General features: G+C 30.3%; 2 pseudogenes; both read left to right on the top strand.

The window, feature by feature from the left end:
- The first annotated feature begins 5,944 nt into the window (after positions 1 to 5,944).
- Positions 5,945 to 8,922, top strand: LOC136222578 (uncharacterized; annotated as a pseudogene).
- A 745-nt stretch (positions 8,923 to 9,667) lies between these two features.
- LOC136222577 (uncharacterized) lies at positions 9,668 to 15,610 on the top strand (annotated as a pseudogene).
- The last annotated feature ends 9,708 nt before the right edge of the window (positions 15,611 to 25,318 follow it).

Raw genomic sequence — 25,318 nt, 5'->3', positions numbered from 1 at the left:
TCAAGCACCCTCCCAAGCACCTCCAATTAAATTAGAGATGCTCTAATGTACCTTAAGGCTCTTTAAATCCTACCTTTTATGCTCTTAATTAGGATAGTACTTTGCTTCTTATTCAAAAACTAATGTCGTAATAGAAAGCTACCACATGCACCGCCTCTCTAGGAACCCACCCATATTGGACTTTCAAGGCGCGTGTCTTCTGATTGTCCTCTTCGATGTAAGATCTAAATCCCTAAACATTTGGGCCTAGACTATTTAATCCAAACTGTTCATCGAGGCCCAACAGATAACATTTGTATGTTATCAGAAGCCTCTCTAAAAAGGATAAAACACCTTTCAAAGGATGAAACATTGCTTTTGGTGCCCAACTATCCAAGATGTGATTTGACAAGAATGCCCTTATATACATTCGAATACGCAACATGTGTATGGTTGCAATGGTGAGACAATCCAAACGTCTCTCTTTTACCATTTTAAACTAGTATCCTTTAAATTGAGGTCACTTTCACATTTTCATACTCTTCTCCTTCAATCTAAAGTTTCCATCACCTTCTTCCATTCTTCCTTGGTGCTCCGTCTTTCCCTTCTCATTGGCGATAAAGCTAGTGTTTCATTTGCTGCTAGATAGTAAGGAGAATTTGGGGGTGTTGGTGTTACTATTTTCCATTGATAAAGAGAAAATTTAGAATTTGAAGATAATTGAAAATTTTGCAAATGATCGATTCTTCTCTAATACCATATGAAAATTAAGAATGGAGAATAAACATTCTTCTCGTTGATTGAAAACAAAGAAAGCAACATGCTCTTATAAAGCTACAGGGCAAAATCGTTACAATTGAAAAATGTAGGATTAACAAACTAGGGTGGAGGAAGAAAACGTGTTGATCCTGGAATTACGTTAAGCCCATTGATCATTTTGGGAGGATTGTACGAATATTGTGTGCTAGCATATGAGACCGTTGCATTGACAATAATAAGGTGTGTGAAGATGATGTTTGTGTACCATGGAAGTTGCAGCTGCTGGAATTAGGCTTGTGGTATTTGTACATTGAAATGAGTCTGTCTATATGCTCATAGTGTTTTTAAAGCATGTGAAGGCGGTAGATGCAAGGCACATGCATAACGTGTGCATGGATAGTAGGAGTCCAAAAGACATTATAACTACAATTCATATCGAAACGATATTGTATTGTATCAATCAATACTTCTCATACATGTGATTTTGACAAGATGACTGACGCATTTTCTTTACATTCTACAACTGTTCAAGTGTGGAAGAAAGCTAAGTTATCGAACATAGTTGCAAAAAGTTTACGTCTTGACCTCTCCTCTTTGTTTAATTGTGTTTGTAGGTTTTATAGAAGGAATATTGTTCTTTCATGAATTCAGGGGCAACAAATTTTTGCATAAAGGTATATGGATGGATTAGTAGTTCTAATATCAAAAGCTCTTTTATTCTTACAAGATTGAAAGTAAGCTCATTTTATCTCGGGGTTTAGTTCACTTTGTGTCTCTTTTCTAAGTAATTCAATCGTTGTTTCAAAAAAAAAAAGTAATTCAATCGTTGGCCCTTCCTTCCAACTCTTAGCATCCTCCCTGAGTAGTGGCATCATAAAAAATTAATTGTGAGGATAATGGTCAAAACTATAGTGTAGGGTTAATTGTTCGGAACTCTACTAATATGTGCTTGCCTCAATTGGTATTCCTATTGTCTCAATTGATTTGTTGACTTTTGACCTCTTCCCTCAATCTTCCATGTTTTATCTTTATAAAGATGTAGCAAGTTTATGTACCTTGTTTGCTATTTGTTTCGTTTTCTTATATCAATAAGGAGCGCAATAAGGAAATTCATGATTTAGCTTCTTAGTACAGGATCTCAAGTCTCATATATTTCTTATGGAGATTGTCCCGACTTCTATTGATGAGTGTCGAATTCACCAAAAATAAAATACCTACTCTTGGAACTAGAAAACTGTAGTAAATGTGGAGTAGGGTCGAATCCACAGAGACTGGTCGAATTATAACTTTTTGAAACTAACAATTAAAAGTAAAAAGGGGGGGTTTTGGTTTGTGGAATGAATTGAATATAAAATAACAAGTAATAATTAAATAAATGAGAAATATGTATGAGAAATATTCTAGCGAGAGGTTAGGTTCGAGTCTTGAATTGAATAAACTGATCATCGATCACAGAAAAGATATGTTTCAGCCATTCAAATAAATTAGCTAGTTATTAAAAAGCATTAACAACTAATCTCTTCTTACAGTTTAGATAATCAGGAAACGTTCACTAATTATCTCTAATCAATCAAACAGTTCTAAACAAGCTTTAGAATTTAATTTGATTGAAAGCATTAAAGTACAAAAGAGATGCTAACTCTACTCAACAATCACACAAGCAGGATTATTTAGAGTATATCAATCATCAATTCATAACATAGGTTAAAAGTTTGTCCACAATCAACTATGTTATTTGCTACTTGTATCAGATGATTTAAACGATTACGTATTTAAACATCTAATTAGCAAAACGATTGCAAGTAAATAATTAAATCAAGGATTCAATTAAATCACGCAATACGAATAAGAACAGAATGGAAATCAATTACTTGAAATAGATGAAAAAGATGAAGTACAGAATGATCTCACAATTCCATTGTGCAAGACTTAAATCCCCTAGCTAGAAGTTGGAATTTAATTCACCATAGAAGAGAGAATAAAACGCCAAAGATGAAGAACCTTGAAGAAGAATGATGTTGCCGGAAGAAAAAGATGTCGATGATGAAAGATGATTATCCCTTATTCTCTGTTTTTCTTTTAAAACGTAAATCCCCACTCTTCCCACTCTTCCCACCTTCCACGTTTTTCTAGCTAGAGAGAAACTAAGGTGCTGTTTGATAAAACTGAAAATTAAGTGCTGAAAAAATAAGTACTGAATTTTAAGTGCTGAATATTTTAAGTGCTGAAAATATTGAGTGATATAATTATTATAAAAATATTAGTTGATAATGTTTAACTTAAAATGTTAAGTCAAATATTTTGACTTACCAAAATAAGTATTTTTTAACTTAATTTATTAATTTAAGTGGTGGAAAAATAATTGTTATCAAACGCACTTAAAATAAATAAGTGCTTAATATTTTAATTTAAGCCATTAAGTGGCTTATCAAACAAGGCCTAAATAACTCCCTCTAAAAATCTAATAATAAAATCCTATATAGAATTAAACTCCTACTAGGATTCTATATTATAAAATCCTAATAGAATCTATCTATATATATAATATAAAACAGTAACGATGGAGCTGAGGTGTCGACTCATTGATTTTTGTTGATTAAAAATAATATTGATAAATTATATTTTTTATTCAAGTTTTTGGATTTAATGGGATAAAAAAATTCAAATATAGATTTTTTTGAATCTAATGTGGTTATTATCCATAAATCTACAGAATCTAATTTAATGTGATAATTATCTACAAGTCCATACAATTCTAATTTAATGTGATAACTCTAATTTATGTGAAATTATCCACTATGGCCGAATATTAAGATATAAATGTGAGCTATCTTGCAGATTTGTTCATACACATCAATGTCCGCAGATATTGTCTATTTCAATCTATTTCAGAATTGGATGATAGCAAGGTGAACTTCGATTTTCTGCCTATTTCTACTACTAAAGTTTTCTTCCCTCAGGTCTCCATATTGAGATATCAGTATTACTAATGCCAAGATTATGCTACTTATAACCAATGTGTTTAATTATAATACTATACCTGAGTTCAATGAAATCAATAATTATATTTTACAAAATTCAAATCAAATTATGCTTCTTATTTGACATCTATAGGAAGAGTAGTATTTATTCAACTCTATTGAAGTGTTCTTTTGTAATTTTTTATAAGCCCAAGATTATCCCTCCTAATATCTCATAGGGAGGGCAATAAGATAATGTGTTTAGTAATTTAGCAGTCGATTTTATGAAACCAAGGATTAGTGAAGTTGTGAGCTCCTGGCTAAAGGTGTCAATGTCACTGTATACAATCGACAACTTCATGTGATTTGTGCAACCAAGAAGACTGAAGCATGGATTCAAAAACTCAAATGGGAAGGACTTAGTGAATTTTTGAAGATGGAGAGCACACCAATATACTGTGGTGTTGGTACAGTTGCTAGAGGATTTGGTATTGGTACAGTTACTAGAGGATTCACTTTTATGAAGCAAAATTGGCTTGAATAATCTAAATAGACTTTACTGAATTAATTCCACATCATATTTTGTGGTAAACGAAATCGAGATCCTTACCTTGAAGAAGATGGAGAAGCAGCACTAATGTAATTTGAGTTTAGGTTTCAGTTTCCATTTCCATTAACAGCAAACATGTGATAAATCCATCATTCTTTTAGTTTGGTTTTAACAATATTATACAATTTTTTATACAGATCCTTTTATCAGACTTGGTGTGATACAAAATCGTGGTGTTACTTTATTATTTTCTATCTGTATGTTATACCGAATAATAAATTATTTACCCAAAAAATAAAAGGGCTAATATATTATTTATCCAAAAAATAAAAGGGTTAATAAATTATTTTCCCTAAAATATTGGTTCAAAACGATTTATATTAAAATTAAAATATTAAATAAAATTATAAACTTTATTCAAATGAGTTGTAATATTGTAGAGATTATTTTGATAAAAATTAGTCAACTAACGTTTTACCAATATATAAAGACATAAAGTACTAAAATAAGCCTAAAGTTTTTGGAGAAGTACCAATTTAGGCTCAACGTTCAAAATAGCACCAATATAGGCTTAACGTTTACAACATAATATCAAGTTAGACTTAACGTTTACAATATAGCATCAATTTAGCCCTCACGTACAAAATAGCACCAATATAGGCATAACGTTTACAAAATAATACGAATTTAAGCTTCACGTTTACAAAATATATGCAATTTAAGTTAAACGTCACAATTAGATTAATCATATTATATTCTTTTTCTATTAACTTTATATGTTATCTTTTTATTTAGTTATATTCTTTTCCTATTAACTTTATATGTTATCTTTTTATTTAGTTAATAGGGAAACGTTGCTTAAATTGTATATATTTTTGTAAACGTTAAGCTTAAATTCGTATTATTTTGTACACATTAAGATTAAATTCATATTATTTTGTAAACATTAAGCCTATATTGTTACTATTTTGTACGCGAGGGCTAAATTGATGTTATATTATAAAGAATAAGGAATTCCTAAATTTGGGAATCTATAGCCATAAATAAAAGCTAGAATCTATACAAATTATTAAGTTATTAGTAGGTTGCATGAATGGTACTATTTATCAATTATCAATTTATCAATTGTATGCATTATCTTCATTTTTTTAAAATATATTCACATCTTCACGTCATTTTTCACACCTTTTTTTGCCAGTAACTTCCAACTAATATTCCACTAGCTATTTACCCATTCTTCCCACTATCCATTAACAGTAGCTTTTTTCCCCACTACCATATTAACTTACCACGTTGATGAAATACTGATGATGTTTTTAAATTATAAATAGTAACAGATTATCTCTAGCTTTTTTTTTTTTTGCACATTAGCAATACCACTAGCCTAACTTCCGGCAAACATTTTTCAATTTCAATTGAAACACATCTTCAATTTTATTCTGATTTTGATTACTTACTGCTTTCCTCTTAAACTACTATTTAGTAGTTTACTTTGTTCAAGCTCCATTGTTTGACACATCTGAAATAGGTAAATTAAACACCTTTGATTTTTACTTGATTTGATTTCCAATTTTTCCTTATTGAAAAAAATTCACTACAACAATTTTATTCTTCTACTTTTTAGATTTTGGGATAATTAAAACTAACATTTTGTCTATTATGAAACACTAATATATTTCAGATTTGAACCAGAAAAATGCCACGTATTTATGATTCCATTGAAGATATCACAGCTGAAAAAGAAAATTGGAGGATCAAAGTAAGGGTTCTACGGTTATGGAAAGTACCTCATCGTGAAAGGACAGACTTTAGTAGTTTGGCCATGGTTCTGCTTGATGAAAGGTATTGTAACTTATAATTGGGTAATAAAAACGCTTAATACGTCATTAATTAAGTAGAGTTAATTTATTATTTTGATGGGTTCTTAATAGGATAACGTCATTGAAGCACGTGTTCGGGACAACTTGGTTTACAAGTTTATTCGTGAAATAGAAGAAGGTAACACTTACGTACTTCAAAATTTCAATGTCTCGGAAAACTTTGGAATGTACAAGACTACTAAGCACCGTTTCAAGCTTAACTTCATGTACACAACATGGGTAAACAAAATTGAATGTCCAGCGATTAAACAGTTAATGTTTAATTTCACTCCTCTTGAGGCGATTTTGACAAGGAATGTTGATGCAACTTTCTTAGTAGGTCAGTTATACTATATTCCTTTATAGTTCTTTATATAAATTTCTCTATATATAAAATTATCTTATCCTAGCATGTACTATATATTTATGTATTTCATTTATAAATTTATAAATATAGTGGTTCCGAGTCTACATTGAAAAAACCATGTAAATTAGTGAGATGAGTCTATATAATAGGATTAATAGTGTATATTTCTTTACAAAAAAATAAAAATAAAGATGTGCTATATTTTTTTTCAATTTGTTATAAATAGTTTGAACATGTGTCAATATGTGTATCACACAACTAATACTACTTGAGAAGTGCTGCCTAAACAAAATATGTAAATAGAAAAGGATAATTGAAAATTGTTCTATTATATTTTAAGTTAAATCAATTTACAATCATTTATTTTGTTCTAAAATTCTATTTAATTTTTAAATTTTCATCTTTAAGTTGTTCTATTATATTTTAAGTTAAATCAATTTACAATAATTTATTTTGTTCTAAAATGCTATTTAATTTTTAATTTTCCTCTTCAAGTTTGTTCTATTATATTTTAAGTTAAATCAATTTACAATCATCTATTTTGTTCTAAAATGCTATTTAATAGGTAAAATTGAATGATTGAAAAAAACAAATTATGTTGGTTGTTTTTATTCTCTATGTTTTGTTTCTTAGATATCATTGCTGAGGTAACATGGATAGAAAATGATATCACAATTACCTGTGATAAGCATGGCAAAGAAAGCAAAAGGGTGAGGGCAACATTGACGGATCAAGAGTAAGTTTTCCAATTTTCCAAAAACAATTAAATTTAACTCATATATAGTTAAATATAGATATACTATGTATTTTAAAATGTTATATTGCCTTCAGTATAATTTTTGGTATGGTTTAAATCTAAAAAATTAAAATTTTGATTATTTTTTTAATAATTGTATTCATAGGAATAAGATGATACAATGCACATTTTGGGATGATTATGCTGTGGATGTAGCAACATATACTATCTTGAGTAATTGCCATGTTGTTATTATTCTCTAATACGCAAAGATTGGAGCTTTTAACGGTAATTTCGAAAATTAGTTATTACTTCAAACAAAACTTCATATTTTAAAAAAAAATGCATTTAATTAAATAATTTTAATTACAGGTGATGCCACATTATCAAATTCATTGTACTCTTCAAAACTCTTTCATGGGGATGAGATTCCTGATATTTTGAAGTACAAACAGAGGTTAGAATTTCAAAATTATACTAAAAATAATAAATAATATATACTATTATTAATTATTAATTTGCTAATGATTTTTTTTTATCTAAATCACCAAAACACACCAGTTTGAGGGAACAAGTTAACCGTATTAGGTTGAGCATTACAAGCAACCAAACAAATACTACTGATGATTTCCACAGCAATCACCAAAAAACATTGGAAAAATTAGAGAAGCAACAGAGGTAAATATTCATAATTTTAATTGTGTTTAATTTTATTAAATGCAATTTTTTCCAACTCTTAATATTTGATTCAATATATTCCGATGTGGCATTAAAAACATTTATTTGTTTGGAATTTTGGTCCATTTCTTGGTATTTAGGAGGGCACGTATGTTGTAATTGCAAGTGTTGTTTGCATTGAATCAAAAAATAGTTGTTACTACACTTCATGTGGAAAGTGCAACAGAAAGCTTCATATGGACGGCAACACTTACAAATGTCCTAAATACAAAGATAAAAATATCTACGCAGTACCAAGGTACCTATTATTTAAACATTTTAGATTCACTAATTGTATTAATACTAAAATATTAAGTGATTTTACCGCTACTAACAATATTAAAATCTTGAATAAAAGTTATAGGATACAAATACGTGTGATGGATGAGACTCCAAGTGCTTCCTTTGTTATTTTTGATCGTGATGCTTTTCAGTTCATTGGTAAAAGTGCAGTTGATCTTAAATCAAGCCTGAATGAGGTAATGACATTTAATTTCTATTTACATTTTGCTCAAAATACCATGACTAATAAAAATTAAGCATTAAATATTATTGAATTTGTTTAGGCAGACGAGAACAAGACTATACAAGCGACCTGAATATTTTTTTGGACAAGAAGTTTGTTTTCAAGATTAGAGTTACTACATATAATATGACTCACGATTTTTCAACTTATTCCATTTCAAAAATGGCTGATGATGGTGCTTTGTTGGAAGAATTTTCCAAATGTCGTCAACTTGACCCTGTGAGTTTTTTTATTCCCTAATTATGTTTTTCCTATTTTATAAACACTTATATGCACGAAAAAATTTCAGGAATCAAATACGGGACAATGGGATGATCAAGATGTAGATATTTCAATAACACCGACTAGCTCAAAGCGGAAACGCATAATAATAGATGAAAGTTCTGATGATGAAAGTAATCCTCCCGAAGATCAAAATTCAACAGCAAAAGTGAGCCTTAAAGAAGTCAAAATTGAGAAAGAGGATTGACACATGCATTAAAATATTTGATTTAACTCTGTGTTTGCTTTGTTCCTTTTAATTTTTTACTTTTAAGAATTCTTATTTAAATTTAGAATTTATTTGCAAATTATTTACAATTACAACTGTGGTTTATATAGCTAAAGGTGTTTGCATTTTATGCTGTTTGTTTTGTTTTTTTTATTTTGTCAGGTTAAGATGTTTTTTTAGCTTTTTAATTATTTTTATAATTTTTTTAAACCTTTTTCCAAAATATGATATTTTTATATGTTTATCCACTGTAGTTAAAAAAAAATCATACTGATTCAAAAAAAAAAATCATATATACATATATATTGTTACTCAAAATTTCAAACAAATATATACTAATTCAATTCAATTGGAAAAAAACTCAAAATTCTTATGCATTTACAAAAAAAAAAATGACTTTATTTTTTTTTTAATTTCGAAACACATGTCACAATCACTTTATTTGGATTAATTTATACTTCCACATTTCATTAATTATATGTTAATATTAATTTTAAACCGAATACTTATATAATATTCTTTTTGGGATTTTGAGAAATTATTAATGTTAATGGTTATTCTACAAAATAATATATAGTTACCCATTTATCATTGATTCTAAATTTTGTAATTAAAATTAAATAATGAATGAAGTTTTTTTAAATTGAACTAATGTATGAAATTATTCCTTATATTTGGAATAATTTTTTATTGATATTTAAATTTAACATTGTTCTTTATTTAGATGTCTGAAAATAATCAAAAGATCCGTCGATTGGAGTATTCGAGATTGCAAAGCCGTTTAGCAAGGATGGAGAGAAAAAGAAAATTAGATGAAAAAAGAAGAATTAACAAGGTTCATAAAGTTATTCATAATCGCGCAGGTAACTATCTAATATTTAATTGCATTATAGATAGGTTAGTTTTGCTTTTATTAATCAACATGATTGTCTTATATGATGATATAATTATTATTGCGATACCTTTGTAAGAGCATCCCTAGTCCATGGTTACAAATTTTGTAATCTCTCACATGACACATAGAAAAAGTAAGAAGTTGAAGTAACAACCCATTATATTAGGTTGTGATTTCAAAATTTTGTGGGTATAAAAAAATAGTGTAATTAATGCCTAGAGACAAAAACATTAAAAATAAAGAAAAAGAAAGCTAAATACTGCTTTGGGAGACGCCAAATGTCCAATCTCCATTTTTTTATGTTTTTTTTTTATTTTAAATGAAACAGAAAAGTTTGTAACTTCTTTTGTTAACAAACTAGAAAAAGTAACAAAGTGTCTAATGGGAGGTTATAACTACAAATCTGAAAGTTACAACTAATTTGTATGCACTAAGGATGCTCTAAGATCATGATTTTACTACCTTACATTATTACAACATGGTATATATTACATAACTAATGTATTTTTCATTTTTAATATTTTTACCAAAAAAGTATTAGAATGTTTATATATTAAAATAATTATGCATTTTATTTAATATGTAGCACCTATTTTTGTGACGTACTATACATTATTTAAATAATCCTTTGAAACTTTTTTCTAATATTGTCATTATTTTTATTGTATGAATAACCAATTCTCTCTGTGAGGAAATTTGTGTCAGGTTCCAGCCACCAACATATTAATGAGTTTAATGGCATGCGATTTTCGCACGAAGATGTTATTAATGGTAGTGTATTGAATTTTTCATGCAAATATAAATGATTATTTGGATAATTAAAAATTGAAACTATTAACAAATTGCCTTTGTTGATGCAGTTCGTCTACATCTTACACTAACATCTGAACAAGTAGTTCGTCATCATAATATAATACATGCAGATATTTGACCTAATAATGGTATATAATTTTAAATAAATTTTTTATAACCAATATTTTTTTAATAACTAAAATTAAAAAGCTGTAATATTATACATTTTTTTAAATAATGATTTTCCTTTCTTAATACAGATCTACTAGATTTAGGAGACCCGGAATATGAGTGTATGTTTTGTGGTGCATTAATGTGGTATAATGAGCGAACAAATAAGCATCGAAATACTACCAGGCCCGTATATACGCTTTGTTGTGGAGCTGGAAAAATCAAAGTTCCTTTACTAAAAGATCCACCGATTACTCTTCAAAATCTATTGTCTGGCGTTGATCCTAGAAGTAAGTTGTTCTTACAAGATATAAGGGCTTACAATATGATGTTTTCATTTACATCAATGGGTGGAAAGGTTGATTCATCAGTGAATAACGGAAGCGGTCCTTATGTATTTCGACTAAATGGCCAAAACTATCATATGATTGGTAGTCTTTTACCATCGTCTGGAACAAATCCCAAGTTTGCACAACTATATATTCATGACACGGAAAATGAGATTACAAATAGAGTTGGATCTATCAGGTATTTTGCTTAACTATTGATGAATATAAAACTAAATGTATTTATTCAAAATAAATCTAACACATTTTTGTATGTTTTGTTACAGTGGGCGGAACAATCGGTCCCAATTTGATCATTCTATAATTCAGCACTTAAAAAATATGCTTGATGAGAATAATGTTATAGCACGGTCATTTAGAATAACCAGAGATAGATTGATTAATAGTGAAATCAATGATTTGAAGTTAAGGCTGGTTGGAGGTAGAAAGTCAGACGGACGTAGGTATAATATTCCTACAGCATCGGAAGTTGCCGCTTTGATAGTTGGGTATGTAGACACGGGAGATAACTTCAGAGACATTATTATTGAGACTAAAAGTGGTATGCTAAAACGTATCAATGAGCTGCATCCTTCATATCTCCCAATGCAGTATCTATTGCTTTTTCCACGCGGTGAAGATGGATATCGAAAAGATATTTTGTTAAGCGGAGATAAAAAAGGAAAAAGGGAAACAATCAGTATGCGTGAATTTTTTAGCTTCAGAATACAACAGAGAAACATTGAACGATCAACAATATTGAGATCAAGAAAGTTATTTCAGCAATTTATGGTTGATTCATATACAATGATAGAAGCGGAAAGATTATCATTTATTAGACACAACCAAAAATGTCTTAGGGCCGATATGTATAAAGGATTATCGGAAGCGGTATTGAGAGGTGAAACAAATCCATCATCAGCTGGAAAAAGGATTATTTTTCCATCTACTTATGTTGGCGGTGCAAGGTCCAGTTCGTTTTCAAATACAAAACAAATATTAATCTCATATTATATTTACCACATTTTCATAACATATTTTAATATTTCAAAAACCATGATATAAAAAAATAATAAAGTTTGGCTTTATTTTTTACAGGTACATGATACAAAACTATCAGGATGCGATGGCAATATGTAGATGGACTGGATATCCTGATATCTTTATTACTTTCACATGCAATTCGCGTTGGTAAAAAATACATAGATTCACAAGTAAAGAAGGTTTAAGACCTGAAGACAGACCTGATATACTGACTAGAGTTTTTAAAATGAAGTTGGATAACTTGATTCATGACTTGAAAAGTGGAACAATATTTGGAAGCGTTAGAGCACGTACGAGCACAAGTTTATTCTAAAATTTTGTTTATTGCTAAATAAGTGCATGTGCAACTTATTAATTCATATTATTTCTTTTTGCAGTTATGTACACGATAGAGTTTCAGAAACGTGGTCTCCCTCATGCTCATATACTATTGTTTTTACACCCTGAAGATAAGCATTCAACTGCAGAGGAAATTAATACAATCATATCGGCTGAGATCCCAGATAAAGATGAAACTCCTCATTTATATCAGTCCGTGAAAGACTTCATGATTCATGGACCCTGTGGTGCTGCTAACAAAAAGTCGCCATGCATGAATGATGGAAAATGTTCAAAGAACTTTCCTAAGAAATTTAATGATGCGACAATTATTGATGAAGAAGGATATCCAAAGTACATGAGAAGAAATAATGGGAAAACTATTGAGAAAAACAAAATCTTACTTGACAATAGATTTGTTGTGCCTTATAATCGTCAATTGTTAATGAAGTATGATGCCCATATCAATGTCGAATGGTGTAATCAGCAGAGGGCCATTAAATATTTGTTCAAGTACATCAATAAAGGCAATGATCGAATAACTGCTACTTTTTATCAACCTGATGGACATGGTATTAGTGCTGATAAAGTGGACGAGGTCAAAATGTACTATGATTGTAGATATATTTCACCATGTGAAGCAGGTTGGAGAATATTTGCATTCCCGATTAATTATCGTGACCCTTCGGTGGAAAGGCTCAGTTTCCATCTTCTAGATGAGCAAAACATTGTATTTCTTGATGATGACCCTATTGATAATGTAGTTAGAAGAGAAGGTGAAGTAGGTACTATGTTTCTTCAATGGATGAAGGCAAATGAACAGTACCCAGAGGCAAAAGAATTGACTTATGTTGAATTTCCAATGAAATTTGTATGGAAAGAAGTTGAAGAAATTGATGACACTTCGAGAATAAAAAGAAAGATTAAGAAATGGTGTCCAAGACAGCGTGGGATGAGTGTAGGGAGAATATTTTATGTTCATCCAGGGGCAGGTGAATTATACTATCTCAGGATTTTGTTGAATATTGTTCGGGGTCCAACTAAATATGATGATATCAAAACTGTGAATGGTATATTGTATCCAACTTTCAAGGATGCATGTTTTGCATTAGGGTTACTAGATGATGACAAGGAGTATGTAAACGCAATAACAGAAGCATCTTTTTGGGGATCGGGGCAATTTCTCCGAACATTGTTTGCTACATTGTTGTTCTCCAACTTTATGACAAGACTGGAAATAGTTTGGAATCAAACATGGCATCTTTTATCTGATGATATTCTATATAAGCAGCGAAATATTTTGAACAACCAAGGTATTATTATTATTTAGTTACAATATAAGTTCTTCTTCCTTTTCATGTGAATAAAATTATTATTATTATTATTTAGTTACAACATTTTATAAATGTTAATTCCTAATTACATTTTCTGATTGATTTTTTTTGGCTATTGATAGATCTACAAATGACAGAAGAGCAACTGAAAAATTATGTACTAGCTGAAATAGAAAAATTTTTGAACAGAAACGGGAGAAGCTTGAAGGAGTTTTCTACTTTACCATTTCCAGATACATCACTTATAGATGAAGGAAGAAATATGCTAATTCAAGATGAACTCAACTATGACAGAGTGTTATTGGCTGCGGAAAGTGATAAGCTGATCGGATCACTAAATGATGACCAAAGAAGGGTGTTCCAAACAATCATCGATGCGGTAAAATATGAGGATGGCGGAATGTTTTTTGTTTATGGATTTGGAGGAACTGGGAAGACATTTATATGGAAAACTTTGTCATCTGTTTTGAGATCACAAGGTGAAATTGTACTCACAGTAGCATCAAGTGGAATAGCATCTCTTCTAATGCCTGGTGGAAGAACAACTCATTCTAGGTTTGGTATTCCATTAGTGGTAAATGAAGATTCCACCTGCAATATCAAACAAGGAAGTCCATTAGCTGAATTAATTATAAGAACTCAACTCATTATATGGGATGAAGCACCGATGGTTCACAAACATTGTTTTGAAGCATTAGACAGAACATTGCGAGATATCATGAGATCCAAGAACAAAAATAATATGAATTTGCCATTTGGTGGGAAGGTTGTTATTTTTGGAGGAGATTTTAGACAAATCTTACCAGTCATTCCCAAAGGAAGCAGACAAGATATTGTTACATCATCTCTAAACTCTTCTTACCTATGGAGATACTGTAAGGTGCTTAAGTTAACCAAGAACATGAGGCTTCAGATGGGAAATACCAACATCGACTCGAATGAGCTGAGGTCGTTCTCTGATTAGATATTAAACATTGGAGATGGAACAATCGGTGGGAACAATGATGGTGAAGCTATATTTGATATACCTAATGATCTACTTATCAGAGATAGCGAAAATCCTATTGGAGCAATTGTTGATAGCACATATCCATATTTGTTAGAAAACATACGAGATCAAACGTATTTACAAGAACGTGCTATCCTTGCTCCAACATTGGATAGTGTGAGTAAAGTGAATGAGTATGTGTTGTCATCTTGGCCAGGAGAAGAAGTGTGCTATTTAAGTTCAGATGTTATTTGCAAAGCTGATAATCATTCTGATAGCCATGATAACATCTACACTCCTGAATTTTTGAATAGTGTCAAATCGCCGGGTTTGCCAAATCATAAGCTTATATTGAAGATTGGAGTACCTATGATGTTACTAAGAAATATAGATCAGAATAATGGATTGTGTAATGGAACTCGATTAGTGGTGACTCAATTTGGGGAAACATGTTATTGAAGCCGAACAAATTACAGGTTGTAATATTGGACAAAAAGTGTTCATTCCTCGACTTTCTTTGACACCGTCAGATATCAAATTACCGTTCAAATTCCAACGTAGACAGTATCCCTTGGTGGTCTGTTTTGCAATGACAATAAATAAAAGTCAAGGACAATCACTTTCACATGTCGACTTATATCTTCCACATCCGGTTTTCAGCCATGAGCAACTGTATGTTGCAGTTTCAAGAGTTACAAGTAGAACATGATTAAAAATTCTTATTAGTGACAAGGAAAACAAACCATGTAATTGTACTCATAATGTAGTTTTCAAAGAAGTGTTTAATAAAATAGAATAATTTTTATATTAAATATAATGAAATTACTCCAGTTCATTTTCTTTTACAAGTACATGAATATAACTGTTTAAATTAAAAATATTTACATCTCTAAAATTGGAAAAAACAAGAAAATAAATTTTGATTTCAGAATACTTCCGATTTTCATTTGAATTTTTATCATTTAAATTTTAAATATGCAGTACAAATTAATATTGTATTTTTTTTACAACCAAATTTAGTTTGGTAAAATTATCCATTAAAATATATAACACTATAGTTTATCCCAATCATGTGCATAGCACGGGTGTTCATACTAGTTTAATGTGATAATTATCTACAAGTCCATACAATTCTAATTTAATGTGATAACTCTAATTTATGTGAAATTATCCACTATGGCCGAATATTAAGATATAAATGTGATAAAAATATTATTTTTTTTGTGATAACTCCAATCCAATGACTTCTTTTACTTCATAAACTCTAATTTAATATGTTCTTAAAAAAAACTCTAATTTAATATGTAATTTTTCACTCTGGCCGAATATTAAGATATATATGTGATAAAAATATTTAGTTTATAAGGTATATCATTTTTAACAAAAATAATTTACTAAATAATCAAAAATTTGCATTTTGGTTAAAAACCTTATCTACTTCTCTTTTTCGTTTATGATGTACTATAAATTAATTAATTATTTTCTTTTTTTTTTCCAAATTAAATCCAACTATTTCTGGATGTTTAAATCTGAAATTAAAAAAATATTTGAACTAATTTTCCTCCTAAACAACTACTCTAACTTTCTAATTTTTCCATTTCTAATGTTAACCACCACTTCCTACATGTTTAGAAGAGAACCAACCACTCCCTACTTCTCCATCCCTTATCTCTTTATTTAAATAAAATGTTTTTAGGGTTATATATATTTCATCTTTCTATTTGCAATGCACACTAAACTGATTCATTCCTCACATGCTTTTAGGGTCAGTTGTGCGTGAAAACTCTATTTTTGAATTCTAACTTAAGGATCTAGATTTATTTGATTACTAAAGTTGCTTTTGTCATCTTCATTAATCCTGGTAAGCTCTACGAGTTCAGCAGCATGATTTGATTTTTATAGTTTGGTTTTGGTTATCACTTTGAGTTTATGCTGTTTTTTATTCTTCTGTAGCTTATCCATGTTTATTGTTTTTTATTCTCTTTGCAGTTTTCCTTTTGAAGTCCACAAAGAAAGGTAAACAAAGGTATGTTTATAGTTTTCTTTAAGATTGTTTTTGGGGGATTTCTTTTCTTAATTGGATTAGAAGCCTTCTTTTACTCAAATAGTGAAGTATTATTTTTCTATGTGATTGACTATATAAAACATTTTCATAATTTTGATTACTGCCCCAGATTATATTGGATTACCATTTTGCATAATAGATGACTCAATCTCAAGCTGTTGTTTTTGCTTATTCTCTGAAAATGGATAAAAAGGATGTGTGTGGTCACATATATCGAAGATGACAATACAAATGAGGTAATGAAAGAATCATATATCTTAAAATGGATATACCGTTTCTAATTGTTAATAATTTTTCAGGGTGATTTCATGCTGGTTTAAGCTTATCATCTGTCTCCATTTTAAGCATTATGATATATATTTCAGAGCAAAATATGTATGAGGATTGATTAAAGTGCATTTTCAAATGCCAAAAGTTTATTCAGAAGCTTCTCATTTAGGGTCAAAAGTTTATAAATTAGGGTTCATGGTTTATATTTTAGTGTTTAAAATTAACATGATAATATATATTTAACATATAAAATGAATTTCTTAAAAAAAACATAAAAAATTAAAAATAAAATAAGATTATATTATGAGTTATTTTGAATAATATGAATCAACAAATATTGCAGGTCTATAATTAGAATTATTTATGGTTAATAGCTACATACATTTATCAATATCTAGAGTTAATAACCAAAATAAAATATAATTTTTATTTGTTGCGAGGAAAATCATATAGTGATTCATTCTCATAAAGTTCGTATTCAATAAATACAAAAAGTTCGTATTCAATAAATATTATATAAGTTTTGATAATAGATAGTGATTCATTTTATCATAACCAATTGCAATTCAATATATTTACAAAAATAATATATGAATAAAATTAAATACTAACATTGATATTTTTATAGGAATTTTTTTATATACAGTCACATTTATTATAAAAATTATTGGAAAAAACTGCACAAATATTAAACTAGCAAGGCAAACGCAGGAGTTTTTTGTTCTTGTAATAGCTAAATTAATAAATTCATTAATAATTAAATTAATAAATTGTAATATTTTATATGTTTAAAAATGAATCCATACATAACACAGGTCTAAAAGATAATTTCATAGGGCAATAGTTTTTTTGTTATTCTAATAGCTAAATTAATAATTTATTAATAACTAAATTAATAAATTGCAATATTTTATATGTTTAAAAATGAATCTATACATAGTACGGGTCTAAAAGTTATTTAAGAAATGATAATAATTAAAGGTGTATGAATATATATTAAATTTGCAAGTTGTATAATATTTATATCTAAATAGAATTTTTAATTTACAGACTATATTATTATAAGGAAAATTGTAATAATGTTGATTAAAGTTTGGGTTCAATTTGAAAATGGTACATAATTTTATTAAAAAAAATAACTTCATTAAAACAAAATAAAATTTGGTAACATTTTTGAAACTAATGTTTGTTTTGGAATGAAGATAAACAAAAGTCAAGGATAATCACTTTCACATGTTGGTAATTATATCTATCAGTCATGGCCAAATGTATGTTGTAACATCTAGAGTAAAAAAGTAAAAGTGGATTGGAGATTTTTATATGCAACGATAAAGAAGAACATGTAATCGTGACGATAAACGTAATGTTCAAAAAGATTTTTAATAATTTATAGTGAATTATTATAATAAAATTATAGTTAGATTGTAAACTACATATTAGTATATTTTTTCATATTAATTTACTTATATTTAATGTATTTAAAAATATTATACTACCGTGCATAGCACGGGTGCAAGACTAGTTAAATCCTATAATAATGTCTTAACATATTTAAAACTAATAATAAAAGTTACAAAGAGTAAAAATCTTAAAATAGAAGTCTTCTAAGAAAAACTCAACTCCCAAATTCCTACTGGTCTTTACCCGTAGGCACGGGTTAGGACAAATCAGCTTTTTAGTGAATAATTTCATTCTTCAGCATGGCCTAAGCCATGGGCATGGGTTAGGACCTGACAGATTTCTCCAATTTCACTTTAAGCTCCATAAAATTAGCATTTTAATCTCCAATTTGAATTGAATCTCCAAAAACACTTATAAAACACAAAACAAGATAAATAAGCACTAATAAAGTAAAACTAACATTAAACTAAAGAGAATTAAGATATAAAGATGTACATAAATATGGACACATCAAAATTCCTTCGCACTAAACCTTGCTTGTCCTCAAGCAAGAACACAACTAAACAAAAAAACTTAAATAAGACAAAGACACAAAACAGAAACAATCCTTATTCTCCAAAACTATCAAACTCAAATCAGCAAGCATTATAGATCGGATCTCGATAATAATCAAAGCACTAAATGTTTCACAGTCGATTTTTGCCATCAACAGCTAAGTAAGACACTTCTTTAACAATGCTACCAAATCAAATACACAAAGCTTGATAACTCTCACAAAGTGGTCACTCAATTCACACATGTGTTTAGGTGAATATATTTGAAGCTCTCAAATTCTATGCAAGGAATGAACTACAATGAGTTTGCACTTCAATCTAATCTTCACCACTTGTTATATAATCAGTACAAAAATCAGAAGGTCTTTCATAGGTTGTAACGGGGTTAGGGTTAAAGGTATGGAAAAAGGAAAAATTTAGGTTATTAATCAAAAGAAATTAGCAGGCAAGTCAACAAAAAAAAACTAAATCTATTATATCTGAAGTGAAAGAAAATTCTACATTTCACTTTTTTTTTCAATTCAGCACAACACCCGAAGAATTTGTCTGTTTTGAGCTATTTGGATGCTAAAATACAACTTTGTGTTGAATTTTTTTCCAGAACTTCCTTTTATCTCCCTTTTATATATTTGGCTGCAAAAATTATGAAAACAGCCATCAAATCGGAACAATGATTACTCCAGACATTTTTCGAGTACAAGTAAAACTAACTTTCCTACTAATTCTTAAGATTAAGGGTAAAGGTCATTGATGGGTTAATAGGAAAATTAATTTAGTGTGTACAACAACGAAAAGGTTAGAGGTTCAAACTTGGTTATCTAGGGGATAAAAAAAGTGGATTACTAAACCCAGCCATGAATTCCCACCCCTAGCCCCGTAAAAAGACCAAATTACCCTTTACCTAAAATTTGAAAAAACACAAAACCTCTCAAATACCCTACACACTCTTTGATCAAATCCGGACTAATTTGTGAACCAAAACATGGAGTGTAACAACAACCGTAAAGGGAAAGCGAAAATAATAAGATTTACCGTTTTTGTTTTTTTGATTTAAGTTAAAAATTGAATCTGTGGGTGATTTTTTAAAAACGCCGGAATCGCAGTCGGGCGTATGAACATCGCGCTCGACCTACGGTTCCGGCGTATGAATATCACGCCCGACCTGTGGTTCGGGCGTGAGGCTATCACGCCCGCACCATAGGTCGGGCGTGATATTCATACGCCCGCACCATAGGTCGGGCGTGATGTTCATACGCCCGACCTATTGTTCGGGCGTGATGTTCATACGCCCGAGGGGTTTTTGAAATGTTTTTTTAAAAAATATATTATATTTACGTTTTAATTAAATTGTTAAATGTTTACATTAATTTGGGGTTTAATTTATATATGAAATTTTGATATTAATTCGATTATAATTTATATGTTAAATTTTTAGATTAATTTAGTGTAATTTTGTAGACGGAGCGGCCTACTATCGGGGGGAAATCCGTCCCGTCACCTGCTCGTCGTCTAGATATGGACTAGCGGACTAATTTTTTTACGGGTTTAATTCAACAACGGACTAATTTTTTTTACGTAACAGGTATTTACGGATTTAATTCAATAGCGGATTAGCTATTTTTTTGCTCTCCCGACACGCGGGCGTGTGACTATCACGCCTCACCGTGTGGTTGGGCGTGATAGCCCCACGTCTCACCGTGTGGTCGGGCGTGTAGCGATCACGCCCGACCACACGGTGAGGCGTGGGGCTATCACGCCCGACCACACGGTGAGGCGTGATAGTCACACGCCCGCATGTCGGGAGAGCAAAAAAAAATAGCTTTTTCCTCCCCAAAACCCATGAAAGGGTATTTTCGTCCTTTCACGGGGCTAGGGGTGGGAATTTGGGGCTGGGTTTAACAACACCCTAAAAAAAAGGTTAGGCTATTTAAGTCAAAATGGTTAATCCTAATTGCCTTCATCATTTTAATGTATGACTAAAAACGTGTGTTCTCGAAAAGCATTTGATGCAAATTCCAGAGTTACAGACCAAGCATGAATTCACACATAATATGAAGAAATTGAAGCAAAAGTTAAATTTTGATGTTATTTAAGCGAATTGCTCCATCGGCTCAAAAGCTCACAGATTGAGGGTAATTTGTATCAAGCTATGCAGATTTTTCATTAAATTCGATTGCCTCAGAAAATGACTTACTTAAATTGAAGATCACTAAATCAACTATTACTAAGCCTAGCATTTATCAAACACTTGAATTGAATCAAATAACACGAGCTAATTAAGTTGTCAAGTGATGGAGAATAGAATTAAAATGACTTAAACTAAAACACAAACTAACTAAAACAAAATGCAACATTAAAAATAAAATGCAAACAATAAAAACAAAATGAAACTATATATGGAGATTTCAATCTAAATTAAAATTTAAATGCAAATTTTTTTCTCAAAATTCTTATAAACTCACTCCCTCACATTAATTCGCATATTGTCCTCAATGTGTAATAAAAGCATGCTCAAGTGTTCCAAAATTCAGAGTACAATATAAGAGAAAAGTTTGAAATCTTCCCTGAATTTGAAGAGCATCTTGAGGATATGATGTTCTTTGTAATTAGTGTGCTCCTCGTTCTCTCCTTGTTTGTTTATCCTTGTGCCAATTTATGACAATGTTGCATAATTTGAGAAAGAAATAGCATTAGTACTCATTTGTTATCCGCCCACAATCATATATGCACATAGATATGACTTTTTAATCAATCCACCACTGAAATTAATAAATGGACACATCAGATATTAAGTGTGTATCAAATATTAAGTGTAGGTGGGTCAAACAATTAGGGTTCACATAAATTACATTCTCAAATCTAACACTCAAAACAAACCATTCAAATACCCAAAACCGAGTTTCGCTGTGAAAAAAAATTGGAGTGTCAAGTTTAAACAGGCAAATAAAGTTTCATTACATAAAGAACTCAAAGCTTCAATTAAACAATATCCCAAATTAAGCATAAGTAGCCAACAATTCAACTGTCAACTAATGGAGATTCTATCATAAGAAAAACACAATACTCAATTAAAGGAAATCCCAAATTAGCATATTGAAGTGAAATACCTGAGCAATTCAAATTTATCTAAGAAGTACAGCACCAATATCAGTTGAATGCTCACATGATCAATTCAATAGAGACAAAGTAGGGAAAAATAGAATTGCACCTGGAATCTCCTCTAGCAAAATTGGAAAAACTAAAACCTGAAATTGACAGAAACATCTGTGTAAGAGGAGAAGCGATATTGGTAGAGCAACTGAGAATAGGCGGACGTGCGACTGGTTTGAGGAAGGAGATGAAACGAGAACGGTGGAAGCGGAGAAGATGAACGGCGGACTAGAGGATGTCGGACTGAAAGCTGAATTGAAAAGGGCTGCACCACGAAAATAGAGTTTTTAGGTTTTTTTATTATTATTAAAACTGAAAAAAATAAAATAAAGATAACATTTAAAAAAATAATGAAAATAAAAATGTAAGACTTAGAAAAAAAATGGGCAGAAGACTAGAGTTCCTAAGCCATGCCCACGGGAACTGCAAAACTTAATTAAAATTTTGGACAGAAGACTAGGATGTCTAAGCCATGCCCATGGGAAGTGCAAAACTTAATTCAAAATTTTGGGCAGAAGACTAGGATGTCTAAACCGTGCCCATGGGAAGTGCAAAACTTAATTCAAAATTTTGGGCAGAAGACTAGGATGTCTAAGCCGTGCCCATGGGAACTGCAAAACTTAATTCATAATTTTGGGCAGAAGACTGTGATGTCTAAGCCGTGCCCATGGCTTTTAAAAAAAATTTGCACTCAAATTTTATATGGGCACATTTTGGGGCTAGTTCCGAAAATTTATTCAAACGTAAGTAAAATCAAAACCAAAAATATGAAATTATCCTAAAACTAAATTAAAATAAAATAAATGAAAATAAATTTGGGTTGCCTCCCAAAAGAACGCCTTTATTTACAGTCTTTGGCTAGACAATGATCATGCATCATCCAACTCCAACTCGCTCATTCTTTTCATCATCCCAATTATTGATGAATGGAATTTGGAACAAATCTTTCATGCCTCCTTTCTGTACACTTGAATCAATCATGTCAATGATAAAAACAAATTCAATTTCATCATGTGCATTACCTTCATACATATCAATTTTCACTATATTGGCCTTTATAGGTAGATTGCTTGATAAAATTGAAAACGAGTTCATTATTACTTTATCATTCATATCCAAGAAGCAAAAATCTTTTTCACATATCAGCTCATTAGTCACAATGGAAATTCCATCATGAATTAATGTCTCCTCAATTTGTTTTTCTTCTATATGCAATAACTTAGAATCTCGAATCGAAAATTGTGTTTCTAAGTTACTCACAATTGTAAACATTTGACTCATTTGTGACTGCAAATTTTCTAGACTTGTTCGAGTCTCTTGTTGAAATATCAAAGTATTATGTTGAAATTGTAAACTATTAGCACCTAAAGCATGAACAATTTCTTCAAGAGACATACCTGAGTTTGATAAACACTGATCACTAGAAGGAGATTGATTGTAATTTCGAATTGATTGATTCTTAGAACTAAGATTAAGACATGAATGATTAAATGGATCAACGTAATGATCATTGTTCCATTGGAACTTATCACCATATTGAAGTACATGATCCATATCTTTCCAAAATCACCAAAATAAAAAGAAAATTAAAAGAAATAAAGCGATTGAAAAATGTTAATCGTCAACTGAAAAGAAATAATTCTATTAAAGACACCAGTCCCCGGCAACGACGCCAAAATTTGATGAGTGTCGAATTCACCAAAAATAAAATACCTACTCTTGGAACTAGAAAACTGTAGTAAATGTGGAGTAGGGTCGAATCCACAGAGATTGGTCGAATTATAACTTTTTGAAACTAACAATTAAAAGTAAAAAGGGGAGGTTTTGGTTTGTAGAATGAATTGAATATAAAATAACAAGTAATAATTAAATAAATGAGAAATATGTATGAGAAAGATTCTAGCGAGAGGTTAGGTTCGAGTCTTGAATTGAACAAACTGATCATCGATCACAGAAAAGATATGTTTCAGCCATTCAAATAAATTAGCTAGTTATTAAAAAGCATTAACAACTAATCTCTTCTTACAGTTTAGATAATCAGGAAACGTTCACTAATTATCTCTAATCAATCAAACAGTTCTAAACAAGCTTTAGAATTTAATTTGATTGAAAGCATTAAAGTACAAAAGAGATGCTAACTCTACTCAACAATCACACAAGCGGGATTATTTAGAGTATATCAATCATCAATTCATAACATAGGTTAAAAGTTTGTCCACAATCAACTATGTTATTTGCTACTTGTATCAGATGATTTAAACGATTACGTATTTAAACATTTAATTAGCAAAACAATTGCAAGTAAATAATTAAATCAAGGATTCAATTAAATCACGCAATACGAATAAGAACAGAATGGAAATCAATTACTTGAAATAGATGAAAAAGATGAAGTACAGAATGATCTCACAATTCCATTGTGCAAGACTTAAATCCTCTAGCTAGAAGTTGGAATTTAATTCACTATAGAAGAGAGAATAAAACGCCAAAGATGAAGAACCTTGAAGAAGAATGATGTTGCCGGAAGAAAAAGATGTCGATGATGAAAGATGATTATCCCTGATTCTCTGTTTTTCTTTTAAAACGTAAATCCCTACTCTTCCCACTCTTCCCACCTTCCACGTTTTTCTAGCTGGAGAGAAACTAAATAACTCCCTCTAAAAATCTAATAATAAAATCCTATATAGAATTAAACTCCTACTAGGATTCTATATTTTTTTATATAAAAGTTTGCGCAATGTGCTTACATTAAAGAAGAAAGAAAAATCCCCACCAGACCCGGATGTGATTCGAACCCATGACCTCCCAAGGCATAGGTAAGCTCCCAACCACTAGGCTAAGAGCTTCACCACACCTACTAGGATTCTATATTATAAAATCCTAATAGAATTAAATCCTATAATAATGTCTTAACATATTTAAAACTAATAATAAAAGTTACAAAGAGTAAAAATCTTAAAATAGAAGTCTTCTAAGAAAAACCCAACTCCCAAATTCGTACTGGTCTTTACCCGTAGGCACGGGTTAGGACAAATCAGCTTTTTAGTGAATAGTTTCATTCTTCAGC

The sequence above is a fragment of the Euphorbia lathyris genome, chromosome 3 (assembly GCF_963576675.1).
Source record: "Euphorbia lathyris chromosome 3, ddEupLath1.1, whole genome shotgun sequence".
Taxonomy (NCBI): domain Eukaryota; kingdom Viridiplantae; phylum Streptophyta; class Magnoliopsida; order Malpighiales; family Euphorbiaceae; genus Euphorbia; species Euphorbia lathyris.
The sequence above is the reverse complement of the archived record's forward strand: the minus strand, read 5'-3'. Positions and strand labels throughout refer to the sequence as shown.